Here is a 12169-nt window from a genome sequence, read left to right on the forward strand (position 1 = left end):
AATAGAGTAGTAAAAAGAGATGCAATTCAGTTTCCATGTCTTGGAAAACTGCAAAATTGCTAGATAAATGACAACACCCGCTGTACTTATAGATCTCTGCTAGAAAATATTGAAGCTTCTAATTGTATTATATCTTCTCCCCTTCATACCATGATAATGTTTAATAACTTGTTTATTTAACTTCTTTAATGATACTGCAATTACAAGCACTGGTATCCTCATGTACAAAAAAAGGTAGAATCGAAACAGCACCAATAAATATGAAGAGAACAAGTTCTCTCAGAGAATATTCACAATCAGCACTTCTATTCTACTAAGCCTTATCTGGGCATCTTGGGAGTTATCTGATAGATTTTTTTAAAATATATTATGCTAACATGTAGCATTCCTGAATCATATAATGAAATTTCAATGAACTTACTTAGTTTGCAAGTTCTGTTCTGCAGCCAACCTTTTTAAAAGCCTTTTTCAGTTTTGTTATGTATTTTATTCTTTGCAGACCCCAAAATTCAACATCTACTGCAATATGGAGCAACCTGGAACAAAACTTGCACTTTTACTTGAATACTTACAATATTGATCACAATTTTTGCACTGAACATAAACAATTTATTAGTCTGAATTTTCTCATCTTTGTATCTGTAAGTTTTTCTTAGTCTATCGTTAAGATTTATTACATATTAGCTACTACCTAAAATGAAATGAAGCTATTTTCCATTTGGCCACTCAAGTTTTATTTGTGGACTTTACCTTTTTTTCTTGGCATAACTTTATAAGATATAAAATTAATCCTAACAAACCAATTAACTCCATATAGTTACAAGCCACTTGTAAAGTCACAGACCGAGGTACAAGGGTAAAAATGAATCTGTTTTAAGATGCCTGTTCTCCTGCATTGGATCACCTATGCATTTCCAAGAGGAACTGTAGCAATCAGGAGTTGTGGGACACTAAAAAGTGTTAATTTAAATTTAAATGAAGGAAGATATTATCCAAGTCCTTTGGGAATCTGCAGTGAGATTTACTTAGTCATAATCAGGAAATTTCTCCTGACATGTAGCTTGAAACTACTTCCAAGCAATTTTAAATAACTGGTTCTTGCATACCTTCTGGAGCAATAGAGAATAAGTACATTTCCTCTTCAACATAAAACTTCTCCAGTCATTTTAAGATTGCTGTTGCATATTCTTTGAGTTCTCTCTCCTATATGTATGCAGTACCTTTATCTCTTCCTCAAATGATTTGATTTCCAGTCCTTTCACTTTGCTGATAAGCCTCTTCTGAACTTCAATTTTGTTATTGTCCTTTTTGGAGTCTGGTGCTCAGAATGTGTATGCCCAGTGCAGTTTCATTAGAGCAGACTCAGAAAGAACAATTACTTTCCTGTGCATTATTAATGCACTCAGAACAGCATTTGCTCTTAGTTCATTTTTACTCAACACTGGTGCCATCTAGATATGCTGGATTATATCCAAGGAAGCACAGCAACCTGAAGTCATATTCACAAGAGCAAAGTCAGTGACTGAAGTAGAAGAGAGGACTGGTGAAAGAACTGGTTCCCCAAACTCATATCTAGATTAAGGAGAAGATCTGGGATCACCCATTGTGCCTCATGCCATACAGCAGTGGTCTCCAGAAGGTTTATAGTTGTGGGAAATGGGAGCGTCACATTTTACCCAGGCTGAGATGCCCAAGTTTTCAAATAAACACTGGGCTTGGCCACTTCCAAAAGTATGTATCATTTGTGTATAGATAAAATATGGGCAGAAGATATTATTTTGCTGTATTTTCAGAGAAAGCAATAGACAAAATACTTGAATTTAAAAAAAGTGTTAAACTTGTGAAACAAAGTTTCTGAGAGGAGATGAAGAGAAGGTAATAAGAAATAAATATTAATTTGTGGGACATTATTTGATGGGATTAAATTTCAATATGTTGTTTCTTGGTAGCTCTTAATATAATATTTTTGGATTAATTATGAATCATGAGGTTTTAAAATTGTTTATAGATGTGATGTGATTTGTTAAGACGTGGGAAGAAAAGAATGGTTTTGTATTTTTAAAGAGCAGAATAATAACAGAGTTGGAAGAGACCTTGGAGGTCTTCTAGTCCAACTCCATACACACACGAGACTCTAGACCCGTGGTGAGCTTATGGCACATGTGCCAGAGGTGGCACGCAGACCCATCAGCTGCTCTTCTGATTTCCGATGCACACTGGCCAGCTGATCTTTGCATGTGCCAGAGTCCCAAAAACCCAAAGACCAGCTGACTGGTGTGCATGCGCACGCTGGCTACTTGGTCTTTAGGTTTCCCGCACTCTGGTGCATTTGAAGACCAGCTGGCCAGCACACATTCATGCACTGTAAACCAGAAGACCAGGTGACCGGTGTGCTCATGCATTCTTAAAAACTCCCAGCGATGGAGCACTCACAATTTCTGAAAGCAAGCTGTTCCACTGGTTAATTGTTCTCACTGTCAGAAAATATCTCTTTCGTTCTAGGTTGCTTGTCTCCTTCATTAGTTTCCATCCATTGCTTCTTGTCCTGCCTTCAGGTGGTATAGAAAATAGATTATCCACTCTTCTTTGTGGCAGCCCCTCATATATTGGAGCACTGCTATCATGTCACCCCTACTCCTTTTTTCATTGGAGTAGACAAACCCAATTTCTGCAACCATTCTTTATATGCTTTAGCCTTCAGCACCCTAATCATCTTTGTTACACTTTTCTGCACTCTTTCCAGAGTCTCCACATCTTTTTTATAACATGGTGACCAAAATGGGATAAATGTTCTAAGTATGGTCTTACTAAGACTTTACAAAATGGTACTAATATTTCATGTGATCTTGATTCTATGGTTCTCTCAATGCAACCTAGGATAACATTGGCTTTTTTGGACTGCTGCCACACATTGCTGGAATAGGAAATGATAAGTTACTGTACAAAGTAAATGAAATAAATATGAAATTGATTTACTTGTTTAAGATATCAGTGTGGATATAGATAGATAAAATGATGAAATGGGGATGAAGAGATTCTAGTTGAAATATTAAGGACGATAAGTTTCTGAAATTGTTTGTATGTATCCTTAAGAAGGAGCAAGTCGTTTCTTTATATATTTTTCCTTTTTTTCTTCCTTTTCCCTGTTTTCCTTCTCTCTGCACTTTTTTCCTGTTTGAATTTTTCTTAGTTTACATTAGTTTTTTTATCTTTATATTTGTAAACATCAATTAAAATATTATTCAATATGCTGGGTTATGGTAACCTTCATTCTTCAAGGATAGGAAAAGTTAGTGACTATGTGGCTTTCAAGAAAAATACTAGTTTAGGTGAGAATTGATGAAAGGTGTTTAAATTCTCATATATGATTCATATCGGTTTATCTAATGAAACTGTATAGTAGGAAAATTAGAACCAAATGACTTATTCATTTACACAGCACACATTTAAACTATGCACCTCTCTGTGATGATGTCTATTGATGACTAAACATATTCGGGAAAGTAAGATTATAGATGTTGCCATGACAACTATATACATTAGCTTGTATATTGTTTTTTCAGTGCCAGTGAGTGGTGAAAACAAGCAAGCCAGATATCTTGCTCACAGGATTCCTAAAACCATCTGCTAGTAAGATCTGGTTTACAATAATACCTGCTCTGATTCAGCAGGTTTCTCCTTATCTTCTTAGATTCATCTTCATAGCATAGAACTTTCTGACTTGCATATTTGAATGGCTACTCTTTCTCTGATGGGTTTAATAATATTCTCTGATAACTACACCTGTCATAAAGCATAAATATATAACTTTCCTTTCTTGGAAATATGTTGCTCAGCTCAGTCAACTTGACAGAAACCTTTGCCCCTAACAAACAAATGGGGCTGCTTGCATCTGAAGCATCTTTCCTTTCTCTTTTAAATTTTGTATTCCCCTATCTGATAGGCAACTGCATTCATTTTTCTAATGCCAGATCGTGAGATGCATTGCATATCCACTATAAAGCTAAATGTTTTGGAGTGCTGGAGGACAAAACCATTTATTTCATTATGTAGACCCTTCTTTTTTTAGAACTGTGCATCAGATAAGATGAGCACCCAAGAAATTATTCAGCATTTTTTTAGAAATTACATTTTTGGTACATCTTACATTTGCTCTGCATAAATAAGATAAAAGCACATGCATCTCTCCACATGGCTTCCACTAGAACTAGAAATTAAGTTTATTAGCTTTTACTATGAATTTGCCTTCTGTCCAATAATGTCCTCATTCTGTGCCAGATATCAGTTCTGCAACTATGATTTTAAGCATCATCTAAATAGGAGTAATATTCACTCATCTAAGCTAATGAGGGAAAAAACTGAAAAATGGCCAGGTTGTTACAGTATATGGCAGAAACCAGTAGCAGCGAATATACAAAAACTCAAATAAAATAAAGATGAATTTGCTGAACTTCCATGACCCCCCAAAACTACAGCACAAGGTACTGTCAATTGGCCAAGATGGCACTGATCCTTACTGTGAGTCAAGATCTTCAAAATTAAAAAGTTGGGAGTAATTTAGGGCAGCCCGATGAATGGCGATTTTCTTTTTTTAACAGGTAGAATAAGCTAAAACCAAACACTCAATGGAAGTGTGAAAAGGAGCTTCCATCTGAACCAAGACACTGCATCAGATCCACACACATTTTACACGTGGACTCCCAACCCAAACTCGACATTGCTGGACGTGACTTCTCAGACAGTTTCCACATGGCCAAGTCCAGCCTAATAGGAGAAAACGGACTTGTTATTGATGAAGTTGCTCTTGCAATGTACTTTGTGGATTCTAGCAGTCAGACATGAGTGCAGGGCTGTTGATGATTAAAAGGCAGCACAAACATCAGAGTGAATGCATAGCAAGTGGCAATTGCTGCATTCATTGTCATTCTATTTTTACTTCTAGGAATGAGAAGAGGTGCTTTGGGAAACTATATCCCCTCTGTTGTTTAACTGGAATAGCCTTGGGAACTATGGACCTGGCTTTACAGTAGGGGAGGAAATCATTTATTGATTGAATTGATTTGTTTGCTGCCCATTTTGCTCGGAGGTGACTCTGAACAGCTTATAAACATTAAGAAATAATGACACTATGAACAATAAATATTCATAATATCTTCTTCCTCGCCTTCCCCCTCCTCCTCCTCCTCCTCCTCCTCCTCCTCCTCCTCCTGTACTACTACTACTACTACTACTACTACTACTACTACTACTACTACTACTACTACTTCTTCTTCTTCTTCTTCTTCTTCTTCTTCTTCTTCTTCTTCTTCTTCTTCTTCTTCTTCTTCTTCTTCTTTTTCCTAGCATATTCCTGCAGGTGCAGGGTCCATTTTTTAGATCATTGAATGCCACTTTGCATGGTCAGCTGTCTCTCCAGGGTGCAGGTCCATGGTTTGCAAATCTTTGTTGATGGTGTCTTGCCATCTCTGTTTTGGACACCTGCAAGATTGCAGGCCACAGACTTTGTTGGTAGACAGTCTTGGCCATGGTAGAAGGTACTATTCTCTCTGGATATGTCCATACCAGCAGAGTCGGCCTTCTTTCATCTTCTCTATAATTGATGCTACACCAAATGTTATCGAATGGTGTCCTAATCCTATTCCTAATAATAGCAATACATTATAATTAAATACAATGGGGAGGAAGGAAGCAGGATATGCATGGGAGTGGGGGGAAGGTGGGATTTTCTCTTAATCCATCAACCACCTCCAGTTTGATACACCCCCATTGAGACCACAAGCCAATTTACAGAGCCAGATCTTCAGGACCTTATGAAATGTCAGACATACAGAGGATCTCACTTTAGGATTGGGAGGGGTGGGGAAGATAGGATATCCCAAAAGTCAGAAGAGGCTCTTCTCCTGGGCCCTGCCAGCCAAAATTCTTTGATTGACAGAACCCACAACATTGTGCCTTTTACATCATGTTACTCAGCTCTGTCTCAAGGGAACAACAGGTATCAAGTTGACCTTGGGATGAAAGTAAAAGAGGAAAGGATTCTCTGAATTTGAAAAGGACAATTTTTTATTTGACTTGATTTGGTTGGGTTGGGTTGGGTTTGATTTAATGTGGATCAGTCAGCAGTTTTCTTCATATCAGCCTATGGAGCCATTTGAAACAATTATTGCTTCTGGATTTACTCACCTGGTCATATTTTAAATGTTATATTCTTAGGAATCAGAGAAAGGAATAAAGGAATAACAGTTTTAGTGATGACAGATAGAGATTATCTCAAAGGTTTAGTCATCCCTTGGATCATAATAGACTAAGAGAAATAAGAAGAAACATAAGAGTCAAGAGTTTCTGGATGAGGAACTTGTAACCCTACTAAAATTAATCCATCAAGGAGTACTTTCTTGTCTAATCTCAGGCTCTGAGGTTAGTTTAGAGGGTGCCAGCTTCATAATACCTTGCACATACATGAATAAAAGAATATTTTTTTAAAAAAAAACCCAGCAAGCAGAATGACTTCTTCCATTATGACAGGTAATGGCAATTAATTATTTTGTCCCTGCATGCCTTTAACAGCAAAGATTCCCATTAAACAATACACTGGAGGCAAAAACATATTATTCCCTGTTGGAATTTCTGTTTGGAATTTCCCCCCTTGGAATTATTTCTATGATTTATTATTCCTGAATCCAACCTCCAACCATAGGTCTACTTGATATCTCTCAGCTTTATAGGCTTGCAAACCTACTTATATTGTTAATGAGTTATGGCTGCTTTGGTGAATGACTCATTTGGCTGGGATTCATGCCATTCACAGAGCATGATTTGCTTAACTCGTGGTTTGTTGGATAAATGGCTGGGTTCACAGATAAGTCTAACCATCCAAACCTTGTTTGCAGTTCACAATAACTGAATTCAGAAAATGCCCTAAGCCGACATCATGGAAAGTGCATTATAGTTTGCAGCACTTTGTCATACAATGTGCAATTGGAACTCATTATTACAAGCTATATGGACGAGACGCAGTGGCTCAGTGGCTAAGATGCTGAGCTTGTCGATCGGCAGTTTGATGGTTCGAATCCCTAGCGCTGCGTAATGGAGTGAGCTCCCGTTACTTGTTCCAGCTTCTGCCAAACTAGCAGTTCAAAAGCATGTAAAAATGCAAGTAGAAAAATAGGGACCACCTTTGGTGGGAAGGTAACAGTGTTCCATGCACCTTAGGTGTTTAGTCATGCCAGCCACCTGATCATAGAGACACCTTCAGATAATACTGGCTCTTCAGCTTTGAAATAGAGATCAGCACTGCCCTCTAGAGTTGGGAACGACTAGCACATATATGCGAGGGGAACACTGGTGGGATAGGACTGGTACCTCCCTGGTACAGGCATACCGGTGCCTGCCGGGAGCACCAGGTACCGTTCCAGTACAGTGCTTTGGAGGGCCCACCTGCCTGCCCTCCTTACCTGTATTTGAGCCGATTGGGGCTTCTGCGCATGCGCATGGAGCATACGGCACCTGCACGATGCTCCACTGAGCAGCTGGAGAATTGCAGGCAGTAAGTACACATGTGCATGCTGCACGCATGCTGTGCGAGTGCACGTGGTGGACGCTGCGACCCGTTGCAGCATACCGGTTGCAACGGGATCCAAAACCCACCACTGGAGGGGAAACTTTACCTTTACCTATGGATGACTATTATTTTAGAAGCATATAGGGAGGGGACAGGAGAAATTGATGGCGGGAATTTCCATCACAGACTGCTGATCTTGAAGCTTCTGTGCTATGACTCCCAAAAGCATGTGAAGAATAATGGCAGAGATTCCAGAAACATTCAGCTGACCATGCAAGAAACAAAAGTCCAAGTTAAAATATGCCTTCGCCTAATTCAGCAAGTCCATTCTCATGCTTTTATGGGAACCCAGCCAATCAGTATACATATTCTGCTTAATGCTTTATAAAACATTGCAAAATCATATTTTATGCATACCTCCTTAACTTAAACTATCCTTGCACTGGCTCTAATTCTCTAAATGAAGCCTTCTTTTAAAGATGGAACTGCTGAACAAGAATAGAAATTGATCCATTGACTCAACTCTTATATAAGCTTTCTATTAGTGCTTCCTTTCAACTGATTTGCAAAATACTCACAGCAGAAAGTACTGGCTTATCTAGAAAGCTGCAGCAATGAAGAGAGAAAAAAACAACAACACAGATGAATCTCATAAATCACTACTCTTGCTCTTTCCCCTCTGCTTCCACAACCGTTCCTGTATTTTAAATGAAAACTCCCTGAGATTAAAGCTGCTGAAACATCCTGTAATCACTTTTTCTGCTGGATTTATTTAGCCTAGACATGTTCCTTTTGTGGAAAAGTAATAAACTTCCTCCCTCCCTCTCTTCTTCCCCTCTAGGAGATGGCGTAAGAAAAGGGGGTTGTTTCAGCTGCCAAATCAACATCTCAGAAGTAACAAACACAGAGGAAAGAAGCTGAATGAACCGATTTGAGCCTAGAGTAGGCTTGTTCTGAGTGAAGAAGAAAAAAAATTATTGTAGTGGTATAAGCCAATTAAATAAACCTCTTTGTTTAGGAAAAGCCCTCCTTCAGTAACTGCAACATCAACAGATAATTTGAAGATAGATGCCAACAAGTGATTCTTCCCAGATAAAGCTTTCTGCTATCTGCGATTAATCTTGTGTTCTTAAATCAAGACAATCCATCTATTCATCTATACGGCTTCACTAAGTAAATTGTCTCACTTTTCATACAAAAGGTCAATTCAATTGAAATATTTTATTGTCAATGCACAACCTGTGTACAATGAGACAAACAGTGGGAAAACTGCTGAAATTGTCCTTGTGCCCATGAATCCAATATCTGGGCATTTGTGACATGGCGAAGAATTATGACCACTTAAGAACCACTGAGTCCCAGTGGTGCAGTGGTTAGAGTGCAGTACTGCAGGCTACGTCTGCTGACTGCTGGCTGCCTGAAATTTGATAGTTCAAATTTCACCAGGCTCAAGGTTGACTCAGCATTCAATCCTTCCGAGGTCAGTAAAATGAGGAGCCAAAATTGTTGGGTGCAATATGCTGACTCAGTAAACTGCTTAAGAGAGGGCTGTAAAACACTGTGAAGCAGTATATAAGTCTAAATGCTATTACTATTATTGAATAAGACTGCCCGGTACCCAAAGTTGAATCTAACAAGTTGCAATTTTGTTAGATTTACAAGACCAGCTCATCGTATGAGACCATCCCTCAAATTTCAGGTTAATTAACATAGATTTTTGCCATTGCAAAACCTTTGCAATGGTTGATTGCAATGATCAATGAGTTCATTTAGTTGATCAATAAATTCGAACTCTAGAATTGATGTCTGAACCAGAGGTGGGTTGTGTTACCTTGCACATGCACACGATGCTTCTGTGCATGAGCAGAGGCGTCCGGGCAGATGGGCGGAGCCTCATGCCACCACTACTACTGTTTCTCCCAACCCAGGCCAAACCAGCAGCAACCCACCTCTGGTCTGAACAACACTGGTTTTTTTTGTGGGGAGGCCTTTAAATCAGTGTCAACTCCTGCAACTGCCTGGACAGGTCTTTGCAGTTTTCTTGGCAAGATGTTCAGAAATGATTTGCCATTGCTTGCTTCCCAGGGCTGAGAGAATGTGATTGGCCCAAGGTCACCAAGCTGGCTTTCTGTCTAAGGCAAAACTAGAGCTCACAGTCTCCCAGTTTGTAGCCTGATATCTTAACCACTGCACCAAACTGGCACTCTGTTATACGTATGCTATTTACAGTAAACTGAACTAAAACCAAAGCAAAATGTCCCTTGCTCTCAGCCCAATGAGATACAAAAATAAAGAAAGGCAGGAATGGAGAATCATCAGACTGTATCTGCAGTTCACTAGAACCTGATAAGGATAACTTTGTGTAGTTAGAAAAGTATATTTTGCATATTGAGATCTGTATTCCTTCTTTTTTGGTCACATATAAATACAGCAATACATTCCAAACAATGGTGAGTGAGTTGATAGTCATACTTGAGAAATTTATAAGACATAAATAGCAATGGTTTTCTTGTCTCCATGATTTATAGAGCTGAGGTGGCGCAGTGGTTAAATGCAGCACTGCAGGCTACTTCAGCTGACTGCAATTCTGTAGTTCGGCTGTTCAAATCTCACCGGCTCAAGATTGACTCATCCTTCCATCCTTCCGAGGTGGGTAAAATGAGGACCCGGATTGTTGGGGGCAATATGCTGACTCTGTAAACTGCTTAGAGAGGGCTAAAAGCCCTATGAAGCGGTATATAAGTCTAACTGCTATGGCTATTTCAGTGGTTCTGCTCTAAGCACAATTAAAGCTGAATCCATTGCAGCCTACAGATAGCCCTTGACTTATGACCACAATGGAGCCCAAACATTCTGTCGTTAAGTGCTATATTTGTGATGCGAGCTGTTTATTTTGCCACAGTTAAGTGAATCACTGCAATTGATAATTTAGTAGCCCAGTTGTTAAGTGAATCTGGTTTCCCCATTGACTTTGCTTGTCAGGTGGTCACAAAAGCTGACCACTGAAACTTGGTATGCAGGAACCGTCATAAATATGGACCAGCTGCCAAGCATCTGAGTTTTGATCACATGATTATGGGGATGCTACAATGGTCGTAACTGTGAAAAATGGTCATAAATCATATTTTTCAGTAACTTTGAATAGTCACTAAATGTACTGTTGTAAGCAAGGACTAATTGAATTTTAAAAAGGCATGGTGTATTTGGCTTTCTACAACAAGGTGATATCACTCTTGCTTTGCTGTATTACTGCAGAAAAGATTGCATGTGTAATCTCTCAAAATTCCCTACCTTAATGTCAGAAGACACCCCTCCTCCTTTTTTGAGTAACGTTTCTAAGTTCTCCTTAAAGACTGTTGCTTACCCCTGAGAGAAGCAACATTCAGCCTTAAATTCTAAAATATAGTAAATTTGTTTGTGATCTGAACAGCCATGTACTTGTGAAAAGGAACAGTTTGGCAGTCAAAGGCTAACAATAACATACGTTTCATAGGCTGCCATCTACTGCAACAGTTGGAGAGAAAAAACACACCCTGACAGATCACACATACATGGTAGGGTAGGAGAACACAAGTAGCAAAGGGAGAAAAACACAAACTATAGGTAGAATCCTTTCCAATAGTGGGCATTCAGCGAATATTAAGGCAGTGTAAAGAAGCATCGATCAGAACATGTCTTGGAAGGGAAATGCCAAATGAAAGTGCTGGATCATAGCTGAAGACTTCAGAAGGCTTGCTAGTTCAGTCGGATGATAAAAGTGCCTTCTGTGCACATGAACATACATACACCAAAGACTTTGTTTCTTCAGACCGAAGCAGTTAGTCAAAGCGCAGAGCCCCCCCTATCATTTCCAAAATGGAACAACTCCCTCCTCTTTTTCCCCTGAGGAAAGTACCTGGAACAGTGGTGGGATTCAAAAATTTTTACTACTAGTTCTGTGGGCATGGCTTGGTGGGCGTGGCAGGGGAAGGATACTGTAAAATCTCCATTCCTTCCCTACTCCGTGGGAAGGTTACTGCAAAATCCCCATTTCCTCCCCATCAGCTGGCAGGCAGAGAATAGATGGGGGCGTGGCCAGTCAGAGGTTGTATTTACCGGTTCTCCGAACAACTCAAAAGTTCCGCTACTGGTTCTCCAGAACTGGCCAGAACCTGCTGAATACCACCTCTGATTTGGAAGCAGATCACCACCAGACTCGGCTGAAACTGAAGCAACATTTTGAACCAGATGATGGTCAAATTGCACTCCCTATTACAAAAAAACAAAAAAACCCACCAGTCATTTTTACAATGAGCTGCTGATGAACCAATGCAGTGTGCTAAACCTCTTTGGTTCCTGTTTTACCTCTAGGAAATAATAGTAAACTCTTTGATTTTTTAACTCAGCCCTTTGGTGAGAAAAAAAAGTCTTAGCTGATTCTTTTCAAGGACAAGCACCTCAAGGAAGAAAAAAGGGAAGCATGGCAGCAGATAACCTGACCTTGAATTTGGCAATCCGAATTCAAACACCCACTAATTGTATGTGTGCCGGCTCATTACAATCTGGGGTCATTTCACTAGATTAGTAGTTGCTTATGGAGAGGTGTTACATGCTGCAGTTGAATTCCAT

This window comes from Thamnophis sirtalis, unplaced genomic scaffold (assembly GCF_051295495.1).
Source record: "Thamnophis sirtalis isolate CommonGarterSnake01/CBP01778 unplaced genomic scaffold, rThaSir2_p1.2 scaffold_6, whole genome shotgun sequence".
Classification (NCBI taxonomy): Eukaryota; Metazoa; Chordata; class Lepidosauria; order Squamata; family Natricidae; genus Thamnophis; species Thamnophis sirtalis.